This window comes from Lutzomyia longipalpis, chromosome 1 (genome assembly GCF_024334085.1).
Source record: "Lutzomyia longipalpis isolate SR_M1_2022 chromosome 1, ASM2433408v1".
Taxonomy (NCBI): domain Eukaryota; kingdom Metazoa; phylum Arthropoda; class Insecta; order Diptera; family Psychodidae; genus Lutzomyia; species Lutzomyia longipalpis.
Window position 1 is genome coordinate 45,280,802 of NC_074707.1, and position 26,360 is coordinate 45,307,161.

At 31.0% G+C, this 26,360-nt stretch overlaps 1 protein-coding gene and 1 long non-coding RNA gene across 3 annotated transcripts in view; one reads left to right on the forward strand and one right to left on the reverse strand.

Moving 5' to 3' along the window:
* The first annotated feature begins 5,511 nt into the window (after positions 1–5,511).
* Positions 5,512–26,360, forward strand: part of LOC129787735 (muscarinic acetylcholine receptor M1) — a 64,938-nt gene continuing 44,089 nt past the window's right edge. For both annotated transcript variants that reach the window (XM_055823484.1, XM_055823485.1), the window contains exon 1: positions 5,512–6,166. The gene's annotated coding sequence lies outside the window, so the exon portion shown is untranslated. The remainder of the gene's footprint in view (positions 6,167–26,360) is intronic.
* LOC129787738 (uncharacterized) lies at positions 14,054–20,339 on the reverse strand. The gene is made up of 4 exons (XR_008750257.1): positions 19,096–20,339; positions 18,894–18,972; positions 18,482–18,755; positions 14,054–16,769 (listed from the first exon to the last, which is right to left on the reverse strand). It is a non-coding gene; the product is annotated as an uncharacterized LOC129787738 (long non-coding RNA).

Sequence of the window (26,360 nt, forward strand, 5' to 3'; positions counted from 1 at the left end):
ATTTAAGAAGGATAGAAACAAAAAAAAACTTATCGATAACATCTTCAGTGCGGTTGCTTCAGAAGTGAATTGTGAAACATTATTTCTGAAGAATGGGTCATACGAAAATTCGTTGGTTTCCACTTGATCTCAAGAGCAGCATGTACTCCGATTAAACGTACAACGCACGTGATATATTTAGCAGGAAACACTTTTTTGTGCAATATATACACTACCCTCAAAAAGTTTCCGGGCAAACAAAAATTGAGTGTTTTTGAAGGCAAATTTCAAGTGGTCTATATCTCTGGCTGTGGTCAATCGATTTTCAAAAATTTACCAGTTTTGAAAAGGTGAGAAATGTACCTTTTGAAAACTAATAATTTTTTGAAAATCGGTTGACCACAGCCGGAGATATAGTTACTTGAAATTTTCCTTAAAAATACCCCATTTTTGCTTGCCTGGAAACTTTTGACGGGTAGTGTACATACTTATGTCGTAGATGTATGTATTGATCAAAGCCAGAGGGATATATACACAACCACTTGAATTTTTATTTGGGGTGAAAACTCGAATTTCAGTCATAAGTTGAATGAAAGCTCAAATGATGAAGTTTCAGTCGGGAGATGTGAAATGAGCATTCAAGAAAAATCTTCTGAATTATTCATTGTAAATAAATTTTCTCTTTTTTTTTTGCTTCCACCCTCATGTCTCTTTGAAGCTGTTGAAGCTTTTTTTTTCAAGCTGGGGCTTTCACAATTTTATTGGAAATAATAATATTCATTAAAAATTTAATCTTTATTAATTAATTTTATTTTAATTTCTTCTAAAAATAGAAAAAACTTTTAGGTGAATTTGTGATAACAGTCAATTAGTTGGTGTTCCACTTCGTGGCCAACACCAAGTATTGTAATCGTCGGATTTTCCGACCACCTCAGATCGGGCTCAAACTTGGTATGAGCACGTTTTAGACATCCCACATTACGAAAATGGTGGTGGAAAATTTTTGATCCGGCCGGCCTGCCGGCCTGCCGGTGGTCCAAACTTTGCCTTATAGCTCGAGAACGGTAACAGATAGAGACTTCCGGTTTGAAGTTTTCTCCAATCCAAGATGGCCGCCATCCGCCATTTTGAACTACCGTCAACCACTTCCCTTACAGCTAGAGATCTGAAATTTTAGTATGTTGTAGAGCTCAGTGAGACGTTTTCATCGACAATTCATACTTGAAAATCGGTCAAGCGGTTTAGCAAATATGGCGGCCTAAAGCAAAAAGTGTTTTTTCGATATAACTCGAGAACGGCTTGACCGATTTTGATCATCTTGGTATCAAATGAAAGGTATTGCGAAGCCCTACAACTGTCTAGAACATTCCAAGTTCCAAAAACATCCGCAAGAGGCGCTAAAATCAAAAACAAAAATTGCCTAACTTTAAGGGGCAATATCTTCGAATCCCCATTAGGCAAATCTTTTAAATTTTGATATGTTGTAGCAGGACTAATAATCTTGTACCAGTCCAAAAATGAAGAAAATCTATGTCGCCGTTTAGAAGATATAGCCATTTGAAAAATTCTTGAATTTGAAAAGTTCTAAGAGCCATATCTCTTGAACGGCTTGTCCGATTTTGCTCATCTTAGTATCAAATTAAAGGTTTTGCAATTCTCTACAACTTTCTAGAACATCAGAAACCTCTAGAACCATTCCTTCTAGACAAAAAATGCCAAAAACTGTTTTGGTGAAACAAAAATCCGCCATTTTGTGTTCTAGAGGTCACCTTGAAATGTATCGAAACATATGTCAGATTATAGCTTATTTCAATACCTTTCCATAACTAGTCAAGAAATTTCTGTAGGCCTTATAGAACCAGAGATATAACCATTTTTTGCATCAAATTACTGAAGTTCACAAAAAAAATCACCTTTGCCTACTAATACAATTCGCAAATAGTATTACAACGCATAAACAAACTTCTACACGTTGTGGTCACCAACTCTTATAACTGGACGCGTTATGATTGACTTTCCATATATTTTCCCCCAGACACAGCTTTTTTTTTTACCTTTCTTTTACCTTCTTTTACGGGATAGCAATTGCACAAAAAAGTGCAGTGAATTGAAAGACAAGTACATACCACTAGAGGTATTCAATTTGATTCCATTGTATCTCTCGATAAAATGTGTTTGCTCGTTCCGAAAGTGCTTTCAAAGTTTAGTTTAAAGCGAGCAATTTGTGAATGTAAGAGGGAGTTCGAGAATCAAAGAGAAAAATAGTTTCGTATACATTTTGTGTACCTATTCCTGTATATCAAACACACTCTCTCTCTCTCTTTGTTTCTTGTGGGAACTACGTGTGATTGTTGATTTAATCAACTTTCTTTCATTCTATACGGTTTTAGTAAAACTTTGTGAACCATCGTGGATATTCAAAAAAAAAATCCTCTGCACAATAAATGCAATAAGATGTCCTTTAGACAATTTTTTTTAAACTTTGCGAGCTTTTCAATTCAATCGGTTTTTTTTGCTTTCTATATCACTGAAAATCCATCAAGCCTTTAATACCCTTTTCTTGGTAGAAGAGTAAATAAAATTTTATTTTATCTCTCCTTTTCCTTTTGGTAAATTTTTGCATTTTGCCAGTGCAATTCTGCAAAGTATTAAATTGATGCATCGAGGACAGGTTGGTATGGAAAAGGGATAGCAAAAAGAAGCTTCATTGAGAACTCTCGATAGACTTTTCACAAATACCCTTGACTGTCTCTACCGTCATGATACCCATTCCCTCCCTTCAGGAAGGGGATGAAATAGACTCAAAGAGTTGAAGTTGATTTGAAAAACTAGCCAACACGAATAGAAGATTTGTTTCCGCAGAAATCTTTCTTCCTTTTTGCATTCCATAAATTTTCATCTCCCTTTCCATACTCCTGCTGTATGGCAGTAACTTGTTACAAATTCACTTTACCACCAATGGAAATTCTCAAAGTTGCTATATACATGACTATATATGTAATATATTTTAAGAGTAGAAAAGATGAGAAAATATCTGCGGTGTGATATAGCTTTTCAGTGTTTTCTCGTGCTTGATTTTATTTGTGGTTTGTGAGTGTGGCTTTAAGTAAATTCTTGTCTCTGGTTGTCGCAACTCTTAATAATAAAATAACATTTTCTCTGAGGCGGGAATATTGCGAGTAGCATGAAAAAAAAAATTGCGAGGTGGACACTTTTAGGGGTTGACTCCACCACTGTATTAAAAGCATTTCGGTGTTTTATCCCTCTTTTCAACTTTAAATACCATATGAATGATGTTTTTAAAGTAAAGAGTGGATTTAATTGTTCCCTGAATTTTACAATATTATATTATTTCCCCCTTGATGCTCTAAAAGGGGTGTGGACAAGAGATTAATTTGTTAGTGAAAAGCTATGTTCGAGAACGTATCATTTATGCTGGTTGTTTATGCAATTTTATGGTTATTTTAATGTAACAAAAAATGTAACTTTTCGGTTCATTTGATTAATAAATTTAAAGCTCTTTTGCATATAGCAAAAGTTCCAGCATTTACGAAAGTTTAAAAAAAGCTCTTAATTATAAATTAATATTTCTGCATTGGATCAATTAATGTGTGCGATGCATGTTGGCTTATGCCTGAATCTTTGGAATTGCTTATGGATATTTGGAGATGTACAATGCACACACATCGTATTCTAAATTAATGCCACCAGACCACTCATCATCAACGACGATGCAATCAATCGCGAATCCAAGCAAATAATTTTACAAGAGTCAACATTCACAACATGTGAATGAGGGGCTACTGAATAATATTTTTTATTGCTCATTTTAAAAATGTAGGAAATTAATAAGAAAAAAATTAAATTAGAAGACTTATAAATATTTTTCTGTCCGATAGCTTAATCATTAAAGCCTAAGTACCTCCTTTTAAATATTCTTTCATATTTCTCTTTGATTTAGTTGCCCTTTTAGGTCTCTTAATTGCTTTCACACTTCAATCTCCACATCGCAGCTGAATTTTCCATTGATTTTCCATCGGTGCATTTTTATACATTCCATGGCTGCGTTTTTTTCTCACTCCTGGACACTCTAATTGATTGAATTCCAACGACGAATTCAATTAGAAATTTCACGAGAATATTGATTTGATTTATTTAAATATTAGTGGTTTAAAAAAAATCATGAAGATCTTCAAAATTCCATTTTTTTTATAAATCATTTTTTGACATAATTTTCCTAAAGATTTCTATTGTCAATTTTTCTGCATAATTCATTCATTAAACATTTTCAAAGCTTTTCATTTCTTGTTAACATTTATCCATAGTATTATGTTTCCTTTTGTCACCGTAATAACAACTCAGGCACTTGGGGCTAATTAAAAATTTCCAGCGAAAAGGTACTTTGAGTATGTATGTAAATGAGGTATTCTCACATATATTGTAAAATTAATTTAGCCCAACAAAATCATGCCAAAGATTCTCTATATATGTACATAATTGAATGTTTTTAGTACACAAAGTGACGAGCTTTCTCCTTTTGGTTATACGACGAATTGAAATACACCTGCATTCCACATTTGCCATCTTCAATCTCACTTCGTCCTTCCCTCATATACAATGATGCTTGTATGAGACAATGAGCTCGCTCATGTATGGCATTATTATACCAAAATCTCTGTAGCAACTCCGGTGTGCTTAATGAAACGACACTTTCAACTGCTTTCACGGTAGTACTGTGTGAGAACGGTGTGTGCTTTGGTGGAGCTTTTGTGAAGAAAATATGCGGAAGAAGTGAAAAGTTTAGTGAATTTATATGGAAATGTTCTCTATGTCTTTTTTTCGTCTTCTTCCACTATATATATGCCATTCAATTCATTCAAATCACATTCTATCTTTCTTTTTCATTTGCAAGAAGTCGGGATTGTTATTTTAAAGTTTTTCTTTTTTTTTTTTAATAAAAAGCTAATGTTGCTTTTATATTCATTTAGTTAATTAAAAAGAAAAAGGGATGCATTGCACATTTAGGGTCAGTTGGTGCAGAGAATAATTAATTTTCTGTCAATATAAATTGCACAAATAGTTAATTGTAGCTTCTATTTATCTTTAGTAAGTTATGGGAGAAACTTTCAGCATCAGTAGTTCATCTATTCTAGCATCTGCAGAGCAGAAACCATTAGCATGTTTTCCTCTTACCACTGTGTAAGGTAATTTATTTCTTTTATGTTAACTATGATACATACTTCAATGCTGAAAGTTCAAAAAAAATCATAAAAGCTTGAGGAGGTATCTACGTGAAGTTTCTATAAAAAAATTTCCCAAATTTTTATCTAATTGATATTTTTTTATGATATAGTGCGAAAAATCAGGTTGAAAAAAAATCCTCAAAACTCCCATCAAGTGCGATTGAACTGCAAAATTCCTTTTGATGAGATTTTCCACACTCTGGGATTTTTGCTCATGCGTAGGAGCAACGCTTTCTCTTTACATCTGGCTTTTGGACTCCTTGCACGGCTGGTAAGCAACAAATTTATCAGTTTCACGCCGTGGTAGCAAGGAGTATGTTGATTGAATTCTCGTGTGTTCAAGAGTGGACAAGGAAGAAAAAATTGTCTGTGGCGTGTATGTGTGATTTTATTTCCTTTCTCTCAAACCAAATTCCCCAAAACGGACGGAAGTGCCGAGATAAATCTCACTCTCCATTTGGTGAAAAGTTAGACACTACTAGTAACGTAGAATAATGCAAAAAATTCAACCACGTGGGAATATAATTTCATTTTGTATCTGAAACCATATTGAGAACGCTAAATATTCTGTGGCAAAAAAAAATCTAGAATTAAATCCACACGTGATTTATACTTTTTATTCAAATTCTATTATCTCGAAACTATTTTTTTTTAAAAATCACAAAATTGTCTAAATAAATAAGAATTTAATAGAAAAAATAATAATTTAAATTTTTTTGGTGCTTTGTAATATAAAAAACTTTAATAGTTGTTTATTATTATTATTTTTGTAATGAATGTGTGAATAATAATAAGTTTATACTGTGAGATAATAATAATAAAATAAGCTAAAATAGAAAGAAAAAGACAAAGTTTTAAAAAATAATTTAAATTCAATAATTGTTATCGTGATAGTGTGAGAGGAACTTAAAAAAATTTTAGACATTATTGTTTTGGATAGAAAGGTAATTGAATAGCAATTTTTCCAACATAATTTTATGCTTAATATTTCATTAAAAAGGAATTTAAAAAAACTTAAAATATACAAAAAAAAATTAACGAGAGATTTTAATTTTTTTTATTCCTTAAAGTTTTAATGTTTTATGAGTATTTTATGCTCTAGACGTGAAGAGTTCCAGTTCTGCTTATTAAGTGAACAAGAATTAAAAGAAATTATAAAAATCCACGAGGAGCTAGACGAAGGTTAATTGACTTAAGACGATGATAGGAATCTTGGCAGATTTACTTGAAATAATGTTATTCATCTGAATGGAATTTAAATTGGGCGATGGAAGAGAGATAATTTACGCGCGTTCACCGTTCTTGATGTGATTTTTCTTCACAGAATCCTTCATTCTGTGGAATTCCTTAAGAAGTATGCCAAATTAATGAGAATTTAGAAAACTTTAAAGCTCCGTTGTACGTTTACGCACAAAGGATGAATTTTTTCTTCATTTTATAAGATTTTCAATTTTCTTCTAATTATCTACCGTAAAAAAAGAGAAAGATGAAGAAATTTGTAGGAGGGATTTGTGTGCGCGTCTTTAGAGGGATGGTGGCATTATTGGTTTTCTTCGCGTTCTCTCAAGTAAATTTCCTTTAGGAATTTCCGTTTTTGTACGAGATGTTGATGAATATTCACAGCATGTCTGACTGGTTTCCTCAATTTTCTCCTCTGTGGATGAGCAAATCCGTGAAAATTATCATTACTCTGTCATTTATTCACCTTCACCAAGGAATTCACCTTTTCAATCATCCCGTTGGCACTTGCTCCATTCAAACTCGAAGTGAGGTGGTTTTATCAATAGGTGTGTGGTGTTATAACTTCTACATCATGTAAAATTACATACGACAAAGGTAATGTCGTTGCACATAAATACATCAACCACAAGATTGCTTTTGATAAATATACCTACAGAACAATTTAAATGGTGTCTTCTGCATATTCCCATAACTTTCACATGAAGGAAGAGAATGATAGTCAACCTCAGCACATTTTGCATGAAATCACAAGAACAAAATTTATTGTCAGGAGTATCACACTGTAAATGTTCTTTGGTTTCATATAGAAATTATTTAACATTTCTATAGCTAGAAAATTAGTTAAAATTATTTAAAATTTACGTTAAAGTCAAATAACGTCTTTCCCGTCGTGATAGAGTTAATTGGTCTTGAAGAAAGTTCTGCTAGAGCAGGAAATTTCCAAGAAATTTACCCCCCAGAGAGGCAATAAAGAAATGATTTCATGAAAAGTGACTTAAATAGCCCTATCCTGTTCTCTACGTTTGAGTTAAATTGAATTAGAAGCATGTCGTATCGCAAAAATCCACCAAATTGTGGGATTTAATAAATTGAAGTTCTGCTCTATCTTAACCGTTACAACGCTCTAGCTTAGAGCTCGCATGAAACTTTCTATCACTTTTTTGTTTTATCTTTTTATACAAAATGGTTGATTAATATTGATTGTATTGCAATGGATCTGCACTAATATTGCTTCATGGAAACTACTACTTTAGAAATTAATAATTTACATATAAATTTCCCTGACTTTGCTTTTAGGGGAAGGTAATATGTTGAATATTTGAATTTATCTATCCAGTCTATCCAGCATATAGTTTATCTTTGGCCCAGCACAGAAACAAACGAGAAATTGTCATGGTTCTCACACCATTGGACCCAAAGAAATAGAGGTGTAGAGATGGGTTATGCCCATAGTTGGTTTCTCACCTAAAAATGTTGGTGGGAATTTCTCAATGGCATCCACTTGTACATACATATATAGTGAAAATATTCAGGGTGAATTCTTGATCCCTTAATATTCAAACTACTCACCTTTAAGAGCATTTTCTCTCCCAAATACACAAAAACTTTGTGGGGATTTAATCAGAAATCAACCAACAGAGTGGCACTTTTGATCCGTTTCAGAGACTGTGAGGGGGTGACCGGGGGAGGGGGTTATATGAAAGGAAATTTCCCACTGAGAAAAGGTAAAAGACAAACTTTCAATACGACTTTTTAAAATAAATTAATTATTCATCAGTGGATTTGCAAATGAATTTAAATAATTCCATTACATTTTGCTGTCTTCTTCATCTACCATAGTGATATTCTTTTATTCGAATACCTTTACGTTTTTTTGATAATGTAGGTATATAATTGAATTGGAAATGTACTCTACGTTTTTTTTAATATATGCTTTAGTAGGTAATATAAATCTCTTATTTTTCTCGTAAAGAAATTGTGTTACAATCAATCTTTAGAAGATAAGTAATAAAAATTGATTTGTTTGATCTACTTAAACTATAAGTAGGTAATAACAGAAAATAAAACAGAAGGAGATTGATTAAAAGTTTGCAACATTTTAAATGAATTTGCGGATATTAAGTGGAAATTATAATTTTTTATTAAATTAAGTAAATTATGGGAAAGTTGTTAATTACATTGAAGAAATTCCCAGTAAAACATCTAGGTCCACAGTGGATCCACAATGCGGAACTACAAATGCACCACCGTGGACCCAGATCCTGGAGAAATTTTTTTTTGGGTTTTCTTGCATTTTGCATACTTTTTTAATTATAAATATACTTAAAAATGCTAAATAAGTATTTAGTAAAAAAAATAAAAGACTTAGAAATTCATAAAAATCAATTTATTAATATTATTCATTTTTATTAATAATTTACATACATTTGTACCTAAAAATACATGTCATATATATTTTCAACATTAAATTCTTCAAATTTACAATTATTTAATTAATCTTTTTATTACAATAAGTACATCACTAAAATTTTATCACAGGAAACATACCAAAAATTCTTTATATTGAAAAAATTCATTTTTTTTATTAAAGAATTAATTTTAAATAAAAAAAACCTTTTTTTTTCTTAGCAAATTAATTAAATATTCTCTAAGGATTCTTTTCTTCTTCAATATGCTTTTAAATTCTTTACACTGAAAAAAATTATTTTTATTGCAGAATTAATTTTAAATAAAAAAAATCTTTTTTTTTCTTAGCCAATTAATTAAATATTCTTTAAGGATTCTTTTCTTCTTCAAGATACTTTAAAATTTTCTACACTGAAAAAAAAATCATTTTTAATTCAAGAAAGTTCTTAAAAAAAAGAATCATTTTTAATTCAAGAATTATTTAAAGAGAAAAAAATATATATCTTTCTCAACAAATTAGCTCAAGAATTCTTTTCTTTCAGTGTGAAGATACTCAAAAGTTCTTAAAAAGAAAACGAATTATTTTTAATTCAAGAATTCTTTAAAGGAAAAATGATCTTTCTTCACATATTAATTCAAGAATTCTTTCTCTTTCAAAATACTCAAAAGTTCTTTAGAATAAAAAGATCTTTCCTAACGAATTAATTCAAGAATTTTATCTCCTTCAAATAACCAAAAAGTTCTTAAGAAAGAGAATCATTTATAATACAAGAATTCTTTCAAAGGAAAAAGATTTTTCTTAACAAATTAATTCAAGAATTCCTTCTCTTTCAAAATACTAAAAAGTTCTTAAAAAGAAAACGAATTATTTTTAATTCAAGAATTCTTTAAAAGAAAAATAATCTTTCTTCACAAATTAATTCAAGAATTCTTTCTCTTTCAAAATACTCAAAAGTTCTTTAGAATAAAAAGATCTTTCCTAACAAATTATTCAAGAATTTTATCTCCTTTAAAATATTCAAAAGTTCTTAAGAAAAAGAATCATTTATAATACAAAAATTCTTTAAAAGGAAAAAGATCTTTCTTCACAAATTAATTCAAGAATTCTTTCTCTTTCAAAATACTCAAAAGTTCTTTAGAATAAAAAGATCTTTCCTAACAAATTATTCAAGAATTTTATCTCCTTTAAAATATTCAAAAGTTCTTAAGAAAAAGAATCATTTATAATACAAAAATTCTTTAAAAGGAAAAAGATCTTTCTTCACAAATTAATTCAAGAATTTTATCTCCTTTAAAATATTCAAAAGTTCTTAAGAAAAAGAATCATTTATAATACAAAAATTCTTTAAAAGGAAAAAGATCTTTCTTCACAAATTAATTCAAGAATTCTTTCTCTTTCAAAATACTCAAAAGTTCTTTAGAATAAAAAGATCTTTCTTCACAAATTAATTCAAGAATTTTATCTCCTTTAAAATATTCAAAAGTTCTTAAGAAAAAGAATCATTTAAAATACAAAAATTTTTTAAAAGGAAAAAGATCTTTCTTCACAAATTAATTCAAGAATTCTTTCTCTTTCAAAATACTCAAAAGTTCTTTAGAATAAAAAGATCTTTCTTCACAAATTAATTCAAGAATTTTATCTCCTTTAAAATATTCAAAAGTTCTTAAGAAAAAGAATCATTTAAAATACAAAAATTTTTTAAAAGGAAAAAGATCTTTCTTCACAAATTAATTCAAGAATTCTTTCTCTTTCAAAATACTCAAAAGTTCTTTAGAATAAAAAGATCTTTCTTCACAAATTATTCATGAATTTTATCTCCTTCAAAATACTCAAAAGTTCTTAAGAAAAAGAATCATTTATAATACAAAAATTCTTTAAAAGGAAAAAGATCTTTCTTCACAAATTAATTCAAGAATTCTTTCTCTTTCAAAATACTCAAAAGTTCTTAAGAAAAGAAGATCTTTCTTAACAAATTAATTCAAGAATTCCTTCTCTTTCAAAATACTCAAAAGTTCTTAAGAAGAAAAAGAATCATTTATAATACAAGAATTCTTTCAAAGGAAAAAGATTTTTCTTAACAAATTAATTCAAGAATTCCTTCTCTTTCAAAATACTCAAAAGTTCTTAAGAAGAAAATGAATCATTTTTAGTTCAAGAATTTTTTAAAAGGAAAAAGATCTTTCTTCACAAATTAATTCAAGAATTCTTTCTCTTTCAAAATACTCAAAAGTTCTTTAGAATAAAAAGATCTTTCCTAACAAATTATTCAAGAATTTTATCTCCTTTAAAATATTCAAAAGTTCTTAAGAAAAAGAATCATTTATAATACAAAAATTCTTTAAAAGGAAAAAGATCTTTCTTCACAAATTAATTCAAGAATTCTTTCTCTTTCAAAATACTCAAAAGTTCTTTAGAATAAAAAGATCTTTCCTAACAAATTATTCAAGAATTTTATCTCCTTTAAAATATTCAAAAGTTCTTAAGAAAAAGAATCATTTATAATACAAAAATTCTTTAAAAGGAAAAAGATCTTTCTTCACAAATTAATTCAAGAATTTTATCTCCTTTAAAATATTCAAAAGTTCTTAAGAAAAAGAATCATTTATAATACAAAAATTCTTTAAAAGGAAAAAGATCTTTCTTCACAAATTAATTCAAGAATTCTTTCTCTTTCAAAATACTCAAAAGTTCTTTAGAATAAAAAGATCTTTCTTCACAAATTAATTCAAGAATTTTATCTCCTTTAAAATATTCAAAAGTTCTTAAGAAAAAGAATCATTTAAAATACAAAAATTTTTTAAAAGGAAAAAGATCTTTCTTCACAAATTAATTCAAGAATTCTTTCTCTTTCAAAATACTCAAAAGTTCTTTAGAATAAAAAGATCTTTCTTCACAAATTAATTCAAGAATTTTATCTCCTTTAAAATATTCAAAAGTTCTTAAGAAAAAGAATCATTTAAAATACAAAAATTTTTTAAAAGGAAAAAGATCTTTCTTCACAAATTAATTCAAGAATTCTTTCTCTTTCAAAATACTCAAAAGTTCTTTAGAATAAAAAGATCTTTCTTCACAAATTATTCATGAATTTTATCTCCTTCAAAATACTCAAAAGTTCTTAAGAAAAAGAATCATTTATAATACAAAAATTCTTTAAAAGGAAAAAGATCTTTCTTCACAAATTAATTCAAGAATTCTTTCTCTTTCAAAATACTCAAAAGTTCTTAAGAAAAGAAGATCTTTCTTAACAAATTAATTCAAGAATTCCTTCTCTTTCAAAATACTCAAAAGTTCTTAAGAAGAAAAAGAATCATTTATAATACAAGAATTCTTTCAAAGGAAAAAGATTTTTCTTAACAAATTAATTCAAGAATTCCTTCTCTTTCAAAATACTCAAAAGTTCTTAAGAAGAAAATGAATCATTTTTAGTTCAAGAATTTTTTAAAAGGAAAAAGATCTTTCTTCACAAATTAATTCAAGAATTCTTTCTCTTTCAAAATACTCAAAAGTTCTTTAGAATAAAAAGATCTTTCTTCACAAATTAATTCAAGAATTTTATCTCCTTTAAAATATTCAAAAGTTCTTAAGAAAAAGAATCATTTATAATACAAAAATTCTTTAAAAGGAAAAAGATCTTTCTTCACAAATTAATTCAAGAATTCTTTCTCTTTCAAAATACTCAAAAGTTCTTTAGAATAAAAAGATCTTCCTTCACAAATTAATTCAAGAATTTTATCTCCTTTAAAATATTCAAAAGTTCTTAAGAAAAAGAATCATTTATAATACAAAAATTCTTTAAAAGGAAAAAGATCTTTCTTCACAAATTAATTCAAGAATTCTTTCTCTTTCAAAATACTCAAAAGTTCTTTAGAATAAAAAGATCTTTCTTCACAAATTAATTCAAGAATTTTATCTCCTTTAAAATATTCAAAAGTTCTTAAGAAAAAGAATCATTTAAAATACAAAAATTTTTTAAAAGGAAAAAGATCTTTCTTCACAAATTAATTCAAGAATTCTTTCTCTTTCAAAATACTCAAAAGTTCTTTAGAATAAAAAGATCTTTCTTCACAAATTATTCAAGAATTTTATCTCCTTCAAAATACTCAAAAGTTCTTAAGAAAAAGAATCATTTATAATACAAAAATTCTTTAAAAGGAAAAAGATCTTTCTTCACAAATTAATTCAAGAATTCTTTCTCTTTCAAAATACTCAAAAGTTCTTAAGAAAAGAAGATCTTTCTTAACACACTGACGACGGGTAAAATACTTCCCAAAGGTTTTTTACACGACATGTAACAATTAGTCACTGGCGTCCAGAAATGTTACCCGGTGGGACCATGGTGTTCTTATGTTCTTCGCACGTTATTAGAAAATATTTATTTGACACAATATTCAGTTATGTGTAACACAAATTTTTTTTAATATAAAATTATCGCAAAGAAAACACAATTTAGTTTTCAAAAATCTTTGGACATATTTGGCATTTTTTCTCATGCCAACATAACCGCACTTTTATATTCATGTGGAAAAAAGTCAGATTTATGGGATAATTTCAGTGAAAATCTCTCAGACGAGTTTCCTTTTTGCTATTAAACATTATGAAGCATTTTTTTTTATCACAAAAATTAAATTGAGGTTATGTAAGAGGAAAATTTTCTTTTCGTAAAATATATAACCTAAATCACCTGATGATAACGTCAACAAGCAGGTTGACTTTTTTATTCTAAAAATTCTGAAAACTTCATAATACATGTATTTAGCTAATATCTACTCTGTGACAGTGTGATTTAAAAAAAATCTAGAATATTCTAAATACTTAGTCTGTTATTTCTATTTCCTTCATAGGATAACAATATCCAGAATTATCATTATCTAGAATATTCTAGATAATTCCTTTTTCTTGTCACAACTAATTTGAAATCTTTAAAATGCTGATTTCAAATCATTTCATAAATTTAATAAATAATAGATTTATTAATCATATATGAACACCTTACGAGTCAGCAATCAAAATTGGCTGAAAAAATGTTGGAGAAGTTTTCCTACCGGGTAAATGTCAAACGCAAAAAGAGTGGCAAATTGTTACAGCGTACAGAATTGAGAACTGTCAGTGGACGCCGATGTGCGTCAAGCCGTCCAGGATGTGTTAACAAATTAATTCATGAATTCCTTCTCTTTCAAAATACTCAAAAGTTCTTAAGAAGAAAAAGAATCATTTATAATACAAGAATTCTTTCAAAGGAAAAAGATTTTTCTTAACAAATTAATTCAAGAATTCCTTCTCTTTCAAAATACTCAAAAGTTCTTAAGAAGAAAATGAATCATTTTTAGTTCAAGAATTTTTTAAAAGGAAAAAGATCTTTCTTAACAAATTAATTCAAGAATTCTTTCTCTTTCAAAATACTCAAAAGTTCTTTAGAATAAAAAGATCTTTCCTAACAAATTATTCAAGAATTTTATCTCCTTTAAAATATTCAAAAGTTCTTAAGAAAAAGAATCATTTATAATACAAAAATTTTTTAAAAGGAAAAAGATCTTTCTTAACAAATTAATTCAATAATTTTATCTCCTTCAAAATACTCAAAAGTTCTTAAGAAAAGAAGATCTTTCTTAACAAATTAATTCAAGAATTCCTTCTCTTTCAAAATACTCAAAAGTTCTTAAGAAGAAAATGAATCATTTTTAGTTCAAGAATTTTTTAAAAGGAAAAAGATCTTTCCTTACAAATTAATTCAAGAATTCTTTCTCTTTCAAAATACTCTAAAGTTCTTTAGAATAAAAAGATCTTTCCTAACAAATTATTCAAGAATTTTATCTCCTTTAAAATATTCAAAAGTTCTTAAGAAAAAGAATCATTTATAATACAAAAATTTTTTAAAAGGAAAAAGATCTTTCTTAACAAATTAATTCAATAATTTTATCTCCTTCAAAATACTCAAAAGTTCTTAAGAAAAGAAGATCTTTCTTAACAAATTAATTCAAGAATTCCTTCTCTTTCAAAATACTCAAAAGTTCTTAAGAAGAAAATGAATCATTTTTAATTCAAGAATTTTTTAAAAGAAAAAAGATCTTTCTTAACAAATTAATTCAAGAATTTTATGACCTTCAAATAACCCAAAAGTTCTTAAGAAGAAAAAGATCGTTCTAAACAAATTAATTCAAGAATTTTATCTCCTTCAAAATACTCAAAAGTTCTTAAGAAGAAAAAGATCTTTCTTCACAAATTAATTCAAGAATTTTATGACCTTCAAATAACCCAAAAGTTCTTAAGAAGAAAAAGATCTTTCTTAACAAATTAATTCAAGAATTCTTTCTCCTTCAAAATACTCAAAAGTTCTTAAGAAGAAAAAGATCTTTCTTAACAAATTAATTCAAGAATTTTATGACCTTCAAATAACCCAAAAGTTCTTAAGAAGAAAAAGATCGTTCTAAACAAATTAATTCATGAATTTTATCTCCTTCAAAATACTCAAAAGTTCTTAAGAAGAAAAAGATCTTTCTTCACAAATTAATTCAAGAATTTTATGACCTTCAAATAACCCAAAAGTTCTTAAGAAGAAAAAGATCTTTCTTAACAAATTAATTCAAGAATTCTTTCTCCTTCAAAATACTCAAAAGTTCTTAAGAAGAAAAAGATCTTTCTTAACAAATTAATTCAAGAATTTTATGACCTTCAAATAACCCAAAAGTTCTTAAGAAGAAAAAGATCTTTCTTAACAAATTAATTCAAGAATTCTTTCTCCTTCAAAATACTCAAAAGTTCTTAAGGAGAAAAAGAATCATTTTTAATTTAAAAATTCTTTAAAGAAAACGATCCTATTTTTAAGAAATTAATTAATTAAATATTTTGAAAAGATTCTTTTCTGTTTCCTTTAAAATACCCAGAGATCTTTTTTTTTCTACAAGTTAAATAATTTTTTTACCCTGGTGCGACCACCCTGATAATTGTTGCCATGTTCTTGTTGTTATCCTGATGGTTTTCACCATTGTGATGCTGCTGATTGTTTCTCTGTTGATTATTTCCTTTTCCAATATTTCCCTTTCACGACGTTTGTCTCTTCTGAAAGCGCCTCTTGCTGCTTTTCCGGATCAAAATGACAATCAAGGAGATCCATTAGGTCCTTCTTGTCATCCTCCTTGAGTTCCCGTAGCCCCGCAATGGCCACTTTGATACCATCGTGTTTGTCCTTCCCCCAGATGTCCTGCAACTTTGTCATGTCGAAGCCCTGTTCCGCCAAGAAACGTTGAAAGATGACACTCCTCACGATGGTATAGAGAATAGTCCTGAAGTAATCGACAACAATTCTTAGAGAATTCTGCCTGTCCAGAATGTTTGCTGCTCACCCAATTCCTGGAAGTTCTTCTCAATTGTCGTCGCCATGCCCGTGATAACACGATGGAAGACAACTGTTCGCTCCTTCTCTGTTCCTTCAAAACTGACATAACAGCCAGTTTGGCTTTTTCTCTCTGCATCTCAGGTACATAGAGCATTTCAACAACCTCCTGAGCAGCTTCCTTCACCTTATTACGCTCTTCTCCTTCCTCAACTAGCTGCTTCTGTAGCTCTGGCTTTTGCTTTTGAACGTTCTGCTTTTGTACACCATTCTCCTAAACATCTGCTTCCGGTTGCTACGCTGCAGCAGATTTAACATCTTCCTTCTTTACCTCAACAGTAGCTGGAGATGGTTTATTTACCAAAATCTTCGACATAATAGACAATGTTTGAGCGTATCTTGGCACTACCCTCAAACTTATTCCTATCATCTTCATCGCATTTCAAGATGACCTTCTGAGTTCCTCAAGATGAAATATTTCAAAGTCACCTCACGTTAATTCTCAGCCAGTGGGTAGACATTTGTGAAGCCGACAACGGAGGTTTTGAAGCTTGGGAGAATGTCGTGCCTTGAATGAAAGAATTGAAAAAATTAAAAAAATAAGAAATTTGAAGGAAAATTAAAGAAAAAAATTCTATAAAGTTCAGAACTTTTCCTTTTCTACAAGATTTTGTTAAATTAGTTTTGCAATGAAAGGGTTAAGAATTATGAATTTGCGTGAATATTAATCGTATGAATCTTAAGAGTACTTAAGATATATTGTTTAGAGATTTACAATAATCCTATAGCTTTGATGATTTAATCAATATCTACTTATGTACATAAAATCTAAATCCTTTAAATCTTAAAATTCTCAGTGTTCCGCTAAAGATAAGATCTTCGAATCCTTAAAGCCTTTTAAGTATTTTTTTTAAACAAAAAATAATAAAAAAAAACTTTTGAACTGTTTTAAATTCTAACGTTTAAAAAATATTATGAATCCTAAAATATTTTTTAATGCAAATAACTTTTTACATATTAAAAATTTCTCAACAATTTAAAAAAATAAACTGAAGTTCTGTAAAAGATCAAGAGTTCTATAAAATTTTCTCAAATTATTTGAAGTTAATAAAAAAATTAAGAAAAAAAAAGAATTCACAAAACAAATTCAAAGTTCTTAAAAACGTCTTAATTTTTTCTTGTTTTTGAGTAAAATAGCCTTTCAAAAATCAAACAAAAAGGAATTTAATTAAAAAAAAGAATTCTTTATAATTCTACGAAATTTTAATCCTTCTTAAAAATAACACAAAGAATTAAAAAAAAAAATTGAAGAAAAAAAAAGAAATAAAACAGCTAAATTTTTAGATTTTCTAATTCTTTGGTATCAATTCATCAAGAAGCGCGAATCATCTAAAGATTTATAAAAAAAAATCCAAAACCATTAAAAAAAATAATTTAATAGAACACTGAAAAATATTACTTGAACCAGGAAAAAAAATATCGTAGAAAAATCGACAAAATTAAATCAAATTGAACCAATTGTTCGCTCCTGGAAGCCCCAAAGTGTCCCAATTGTAAATTCCAATTAACTACACCTTCAAAGAGATCACAAAAATGAATCTTCTGACCTTTATTTAACATTATTCTCCCCACAGAAACCCTCGCAGAAACCGTTCCCTTTTCGCGTTTTCAATGCCTTTTTCTCAACAATTGTTTTCAAATCCCCACAAACTAAGGGCGTATTATGGAACTATCCGAGTGGTGGGTGGCTGTACTACATTTCTTATGAGCCACCCAGCACTCGGAAAGTTACATATTACGCCCTCTGATTTTGTCTTCCGGAACAAAGAAGGAAAAAAGAATGAATAAAAAATAGCAACTTGGAGTTTGTACACTTTTCTTTCCCGGAACGTTATGATGTGTGCCCGGAAAGTACCATAAATGCCTGGAAGTTCAGCAGGAGGAATACCAATTGCATCAGGAGGTTTTTAAGGGATCTTACGAACTTCCTTTTCATCACCCGACTGATCCTTGGTGTCATCTTTGAGTCAAAATCTGAGTCTATAAAAATGCTTCACGAAATTGCAAAGAGGACTTCCTAAATTTATTATTTTGGCCCCTAAATGAAATCAAGGATCAGTCGGATGTTGAAAAGGAGGTTCCCAAGAACGCTTAGAAACACTCTGATGCAATTGGCAGTCCCCCTGCTGAACTTTCAGGCACTTATGGTACTTTCCAGGCACACATCATAACGTTCCGGGAACTTCAAGTTGCTACAAAAAATATATTGAGGCAACTTACTTCTTGAGCGCTTCCATGAAGACGTAGGGCACAAATTTTCATTGCTCATGTTAGAGCATAATGATGCCCTTGGAACCGAGATTGCGTGCCATCTGCTCCCCCAGCCAGAGCATAAAGTCCACGAGGGCTGCATGTTCGGGCTTTGCTTTCATCACTTTGTACGTCTGCATACCATACTCTTCAGCTTCCGGAAGAAGTCAATGGTGATTGCGCGCAGCTGATGCCGCTGTCTGGCTGCCGGATTGTTATTCATGTACGGCATTACGCTGGTAATCTACATAGTCCGGGAATTAAAAGACATCACCCAAAAATAGAAAAAATCGAATTTTTCATTAAAAAACTAATTATTTGTTTAAAAATAATGCAATGAAAAGCTTAAAAATTTAGGCAAAGGTTGCTTTGTAAAACTTACATGATATTTAGTACTTTCCGGAGTACTTTGGTGTTGTTTTAAAGTCCAGAACGCTCGGGAAGAAGAAAAAAAACATAACCTAAAAATATGAGAAAAAATATTAGGATTTTCATGAAAATACCTTGGATACTAGTTTATCCTCCACCACGCAATCATTCTATCACGTTTTATAGACAAGATAATAGAAGAAAAACATACTTACAATGCTTTTTTCCACCAAAAATTGAGAATTTCCATCACAGCGTCAGCGCGTTCCACCATTTTTGCATTTTTTTGCACAAACACTAGCGCCGCGCAGATATTTGGCGGAAACACTAAAAAAATTTCCGAGGGATACCCAAAGTGGCCAAGAGATGAAAGTTCTGTGACCAGATCTGAAATCTCTTGACCACTTTGGCATTAAAAAGTGGAGGAAGTAATGTTCCCGGAAAGATTTTTTCAAAAATTCCCACGGATACCCAGAATGGCCAGGAGATGAAAGTTCTGTGATCAGATCTGCAATCTCTTGGCCACTTTGGCATTAAAAAGTGGAGGATGCAATGTTTCCGGAAAGATTTTTCAAAAATTCCCACGGATACCCAGAATGGCCAGGAGATGACAGTTCTGTGATCAGATCTGAAGTCTCTTGGCCACTTTGACATTAAAAAGTGGAGGAAGCAATGTTTCCGGAAAGATTTTTCAAAAATTCCCACGGATACCCAGAATGGCCAGGAGATGAAAGTTCTGTGATCAGATCTGCAATCTCTTGGCCACTTTGGCATTAAAAAGTGGAGGATGCAATGTTTCCGGAAAGATTTTTCAAAAATTCCCACGGATACCCAGAATGGCCAGGAGATGACAGTTCTGTGATCAGATCTGAAGTCTCTTGGCCACTTTGACATTAAAAAGTGGAGGAAGCAATGTTTCCGGAAAGATTTTTCAAAAATTCCCACGGATACCCAGAATGGCCAGGAGATGAAAGTTCTGTGATCAGATCTGCAATCTCTTGGCCACTTTGGCATTAAAAAGTGGAGGAAGCAATGTTTCCGGAAAGATTTTTCAAAAATTCCCACGGATACCCAGAATGGCCAGGAGATGATCAGATCTGATGTCTCTTGGCCACTTTGGCATTAAAAAGTGGAGGAAGTAATGTTTCCGGGAAGATTTCAAAACTTTTCCCACGGACACCCATAATTTTTAGGGAAAAATGTTAAAAATAAGTGCAGACCCTAGTCAGACTGTGGAGTTACAGTGGTTCTAGGATGTGCACTTTTGAATCCAGGATCTGGATCCACGGTGATGTATTTGTAGTTCCGCATTCTGTATTCACGGTGGACTTTGGAAATAAGACTACTGTGGATATACTGTGCACCCACTGTGGAGTTACTGCAGGAAATACGTCCACTGTGCAGCTACAGTGGACGCACTCCACACCCTGGAGTATTTGTGGACTCCACAGCCCACTTTACTGGGTTGGCGTGGTGGAAAAAGTTAATGTGATGTACCGTGGCAGCACAAGGAAAGTACCTTCGGATTGGGATTCTGATTGCCAATATTGTTGGGTGGTGGTGTTGTATTATAAAATATTAAATGGAAATGAAGAAGAGCGAAAGACACGTTCAAATGGAAATTCTCCTATGTGCGCGTCTTCCTTCTTCTTCTATAATGATTGAAAGTAAGAGATGATTACTTCCGTTTCGTGGTCTTGGTGGTATTTAATTTTGAAATGTTGTACACACCACTCCTGGAGAATGTTTCTAATCAAAAATCGATTCCTTGATGTTGAAGTTCTCCAATGAATTTTATGTGAAAATTGGATTTTTTCCACCATTCTTCACACGTCCCTTTCCACTTGACAAACTTCCGGGGATGCTCGTTCTGTACTACATATAGCATAAAGTGTCATTTGTAGAGAAATACCCTCTGATTTCTACGCCCTCAGAAAAGAGTAGCATACAGCAATCATCTAACGACGTTTATTGTGAAAAATTGTCACCAATAAAGTTCTTAAAAAAAAATACAGAGAAACTGCCTTAAAATATTTCCTAAATCTACGATGATCCTAAGCTTCTAATCTCTTTAGTTTTTTCTCACTCACTCACTGTCCTGCTTAAAGTATGATTTACATGAATATTTTCTCCAATCAATAATAAGAAATTGCGTAATACAAATTAGGAATAGATAAGCCCTCCATCTTCAAAAAGAAGAAAATGGAGATGGAAAATTTAATAATTGTTCCTTTTGATCAGTGAAGCAAACAGAGCTGATTTTTTACTAAAAAAATGAACAAATAGGAACTCACAGAAAAAAAATTAATTTGTAATAGGTTTGTCAAATTTCTTGAAAGCTTTGCAAGTGCCCAGTTCACATCTCTGCTTGAAAAATTGTATTTAACGCTACATGCACACAAAGATTTATCAAAGGTTTGTCTAATATAAAAATGTACAAATCACTTGTAAACCTTTCAAAAAATTCGACAAACCTTTTACAAATTAAATTTAATTCTATTCTCATAATAATGCTTGTGAATTAAAGTTAGCAAAAAGTTTTTTTATGCATGATAACTGTGAGTGAAATAAGTTTTTAAATTATAGCAATTTTATCGAAAAAAACAGAGTGTTGCTACCTATGTGCCGCATGATGGTATATGTATAATGAAAATGCAATTTTTTCGTGCAATTTTGTGCAAAATTCAACAACTATGCAATAGAGGGGGTGGGTGCTAAGACGAAATGCATGTTGAAAGCAATGTTTGCAATGTTTTCGTCTCATAGTATAAATTACATTGCCACTCACTTATTCATTGTGTCCCCCTTCCCATCTTCGCCATGCCGTAGCCAGATTTCTCGTACAGATATACCCATTCCCTGAGGATCTAGCACCGCATATACAACACACAAAACTAACCTCGCATACAGTGACGGAAATTAAGTGGAAGTAACTTTAAGCATTGCCAGTTTCTATGCGTTATTTTTATGTTATGCAAATTAACATGACGATGAGAAAAGTGAGCAAATTACTCTTGTGTGCACTACAATATATAATTTTTTTGTATGTATATTTTCCTGGAATTTTTTATTTATTTTCTCCATTCCATTCCCTGCTAAAAGCATAAAACTATTCATATCTAGAATGTATTTTTTTTTTAATTTTGAGAACTTATAGTTTGGAGTTATCCTCTTCATTTTGATAATGTAAAAAAGAGCTCATTAAAATTAAAATCGGGAAACTCATTTCAATGTTTTTTCCATGATTATAATTTTACTAATTTTAATAAAAGCTCACTGTATCCATGAGATATAAAACAACACTAACGATAATACTAATAGCAATTTTGTATGTAGAAAAAAAAACTTAATTTATCAAGTGATACATCTATAAATTTTCTATATACCTACCTACATAATACTTTTGAAGTAATTTTCTCACAGCATGAATTTTCAATAGCCAAAAGCTCGAAATAGTCATCCATCAGTATCTTCATGGAAGAGATTACAGATATATGTAGAGAAGTAAAACTTTCTATATAATATGTATGCGTTTGACAAGAAGCGTATGTGTCCCTTTGCGAGAGCTTTCACATCACATGCTTTCTCTATCCCTCCACACCGCACATAATATTCTCAAACCTTAAGCTCAATCTCGTATGAAGGAGAGCTTAGACAGAGACTGTATGTAAACCTAAATCCCAATGTATAAATATAAATTGATTTTTAAATAGCTCCAACACTCAATATTGTGGTTTCTACGTCAAAGACGAAAGGACGCACCAGGTATGGATAAGAAGAGAATATGGTTCGCATGCGAGAGGATTAATAACACTCTGTGTGGTTGAATTGGCAAATTGACCTAAAATGTCACAGACAAATTGGGTGAATACCATTTTTTTGTGTGCTCCTTCCGAGGGGGGAGAGAAAAGGAAAGTCTTGTCCTCTGGCGAGAATCACCCACTAAAAGTTTGTTCGTCTATCACTCGACAACAGGACTCTTCTTTTTTTCTCGTGGGAAAAGACAGATATTTTTGTTGTTTAGGATAAAAAACGTCGAAGGTATACACATGAAAGAAATGTCCGAAAATCGAGTTACATAAATACATATATATGCATTATAGAACTTTATTTGCCACCAAACCACAATATATTCCAATTTAGGTGTTTTTTTCGATTTTACTTTAATATTCTTTACACGAAGAATTGATGGAGGGGATAAAGATTTGAAGCACTTGATTGGAACAACCCCCTACCTCCCTACGGTGAGCAGCTTAACTAAAAAAATGAATATGCTTAAATAACAGTTATAGGTTACCTATAAGATTATACATAATATTAAGAATCTGTAAGAATTCAATAAGGAGAGTTTTCCCCTAAATTAAATCTTCCAATATGGAAATATGATGAGATTATAAAATGTGATATGTATAGTACATATTTAGTCTTAAATTCATCTTTTATGTACATAACACACTTAAGAAAATCCTGCGTGGAAAAAAGAGGGTATGCAGCAGTGGTAAAAAGTCTTCTTTATCCTTGTAAAAGGAATTATGGTGCCCATGTCAAATTTTTACGATTTATTTAACTAATAAGATTGATGCTTCCTCACCCTCAATAACCACACAGTTTGCTTTTCAACTCTCACTCAAAGCATTATTTCTTCTCTGTTTTTGATGGATCCATATGCCTGTGAGTTATTTGAGCTATATACATGCAGGAAAGACGCCATATATATTCAGAGTAAAAATGTAAAGAAAAAAAAATGAACAGGCTTGATAAATTCTTCAATAACTTAAAAAGCATAAAAGAATGGGCAAAACTTTGCGATTCTTTTATTTTAAATTTAATTTAACCGAAATTTCTGCATCTTTTCCATCCTTTAACACTTTCTCTCTTGCCAGGAAAATAAGAAATTTTCCTGTTTCTCTTTTTATGAAAATTCATGATAGTTTTTATTAAAAATTTATCTTCTTTGGTTCATACTTTCTTCCCTTGATATTTCACAATTGCTCCTTCAAACAAATTATCTTATAACCCCTCATTTCTCTCCAACTGCTAAGGGAGTAATTTTCTCATTTATCAAGAAATAGGTAATATATTTCTTCATGACTTTTTCACACTCTCGAGGGAAAAAGGGAATGCACAAGGCATGGAAAAAAAGTTACTTGGTAGATATGAGACTTTTCTTTTCTGTTGTAAATCCTCGCCCCATCTTCGGGAGACGAGCGCGTGAGGAAATATCAAGGAAATAACTTGAATTGCAATTTATCCGAGACAAGAAAGCTTGCGAATGGAACAAGCTCCAAGGGAAGGAGATGTAAAAAAAAAGAACAGAGTTACTTCAAAATTTTTACCACACTCGTAATAATTTTCTGTAAATTGCTACACAACTGGTGAGGAGAAGAGAAATTGCTGTGGGAATGAAGAGCTTGAATTTATTGGCTGCTATTTTCTTTTTAATCCACCCCCCATTAAACTCATCACACACACGTGAGGAAAGCGTGGCGAGAAGAAAAGCTCTCAGTTACGTTATTTTCACTCTCATTTTCGTATCTCCATTTAACTGGGTATTGTAGTACATATATGTATACGAAGCAAAGATAGAAGGGCACAGTCTCAGGGGGAAAATGTTCAACAATAGTTTACGGATAAATGGTGTGAGTGAGTGGTGCTGTCCTCGGTATGGATGGAGGTGGGTTTTTTGAGGTAGTTATATACACGAAAGTCAATTCCAGGCCACATGGAGAAAGACATCCCGAAGAACTCACACTCATATAACATTTGATAGAAAGCTCTGAGGATCGACCAATGTGGGTTGATATAAACTATAAATAGAGCGACATTGTTAGGCGCTGCGGGGTGGTTTCAACCCCTTTTTCCTTCCTCAAACTTATATTTTGACGTAACACAAGAGATGTTCGTCAAAGGGGTGAACTTGTCGAGTCGAAGAGGAAGACACAGTTATTGATACATTAAGTATCAGAATTTCTTCATCTCCTGGCTCTTTTTTCCTCTCCTTCTTCTTCTTCTCTGAGTTACAGATGATGATTCCATGTGGAGTTGACTGTCGTCTGAGTGGTGTAACTTTTTTTTTCATCATCTCCGCATCCCCCTAAATAGGGCAATTCCTTTGACTTTATCTCGGGAAATTGGACGAAACCCTTTATCATTGCCGTGCCATTCAGCTATCAAAGATATACTCTTTTTTGTGCAGATTCAACAGAATCAGCAAAGAAGCCAATTGGGAGAAGGATTTAATGATTAATCTTCAAAATATGCCTTTGCTTAAAGTCTTAAAGTTGTCTTTTATTAAATTCCACACCCTTAAACAATTTAAAACAACTGAATTTGATTACAAAAATCTGATTTTTTGTTAATTTAATTGAAAAGGAATTAATCATGCGATTGAGAAAGAATTTCGGTTAATTTTAGGGAAATTTTGAACACAAGAAACAATTCGATTTTCTAACATGTCCTCAAGTAAGAAGTATGAGAGAATCACCAATTTGATCTTAAGTGAAATCTCCTCACACACAATGCCAATAAAAACGAAAAGGAATATTGATGGGAAAGGAGATCATCATGGGTGGGAAAAAGTGCTACATTCACGTTTTTCCCATCGATTGAGAATTTTCCTCACAAATTATCCCGTCTCGATATCGTATTGTACGGATACCCCCACAGAGATGGGAAAATGACCATCATTTTGCATTTTATTGCATCTCTTTCCCTTTAAATGTTTGTCATTCCCTCCTCAGATGTTAAACTTTTTTCCTTTTGTGGCCATGTTGCTAGATTAAGAGATTTTACAAAATTACATTGAGATTTGTGTGGAAGAAAAGAGCATAAGATGTGTACAAAAGGAGATTTTCCAATTCACTCGAGGGGCTTTTTTTTGTGCCTTCTTTCAGTCGTCCCCCTTCAAATACAATATAATCAATGTCTGCTATTGCGTTAAAGTGTTTCTTCCTCAACTGATGTGCTTATTTTCTAGCACAAAATACAAGACTTTAATGGATTTTTAAAAGAAAAAAACACTGAGCTTTAAAAATATATATTATAGTTATGCAGGAAAATTCTTTTATACTTTTAGAAAATATTATAAAGCGGATATAGAGTGATATAAGTAATAGATTAACAGATAAAAATCCCATGAAGATTTCCTAGTATTCTCTTGTGAACATTTTGCTCTGAATTGTGCTTGAGCATAGCATGTAGGTGGAATGGGAGACACAAAAGTTGAGTCAATTTATTTTCACCGAGTATTTCCTCATACAATAATTTAACATCTTCACTGTGCGAAGAGAAGTGTAACATTGAAGGGTTCACGCGCCCTCCTTGAGTGGGGGTGATACTCTAAGGGCAATTCTGTGGTATGACAGAATCCATCAACATCAAGCTTGGCGTGTGATCGTATAATGTCTCTTGTGTAGTGTTTGCTGGATGGTGAGGATGAATCGATGTTCCTTTTTGTAAAAAGGGGTGTGTGTGGGGCAAT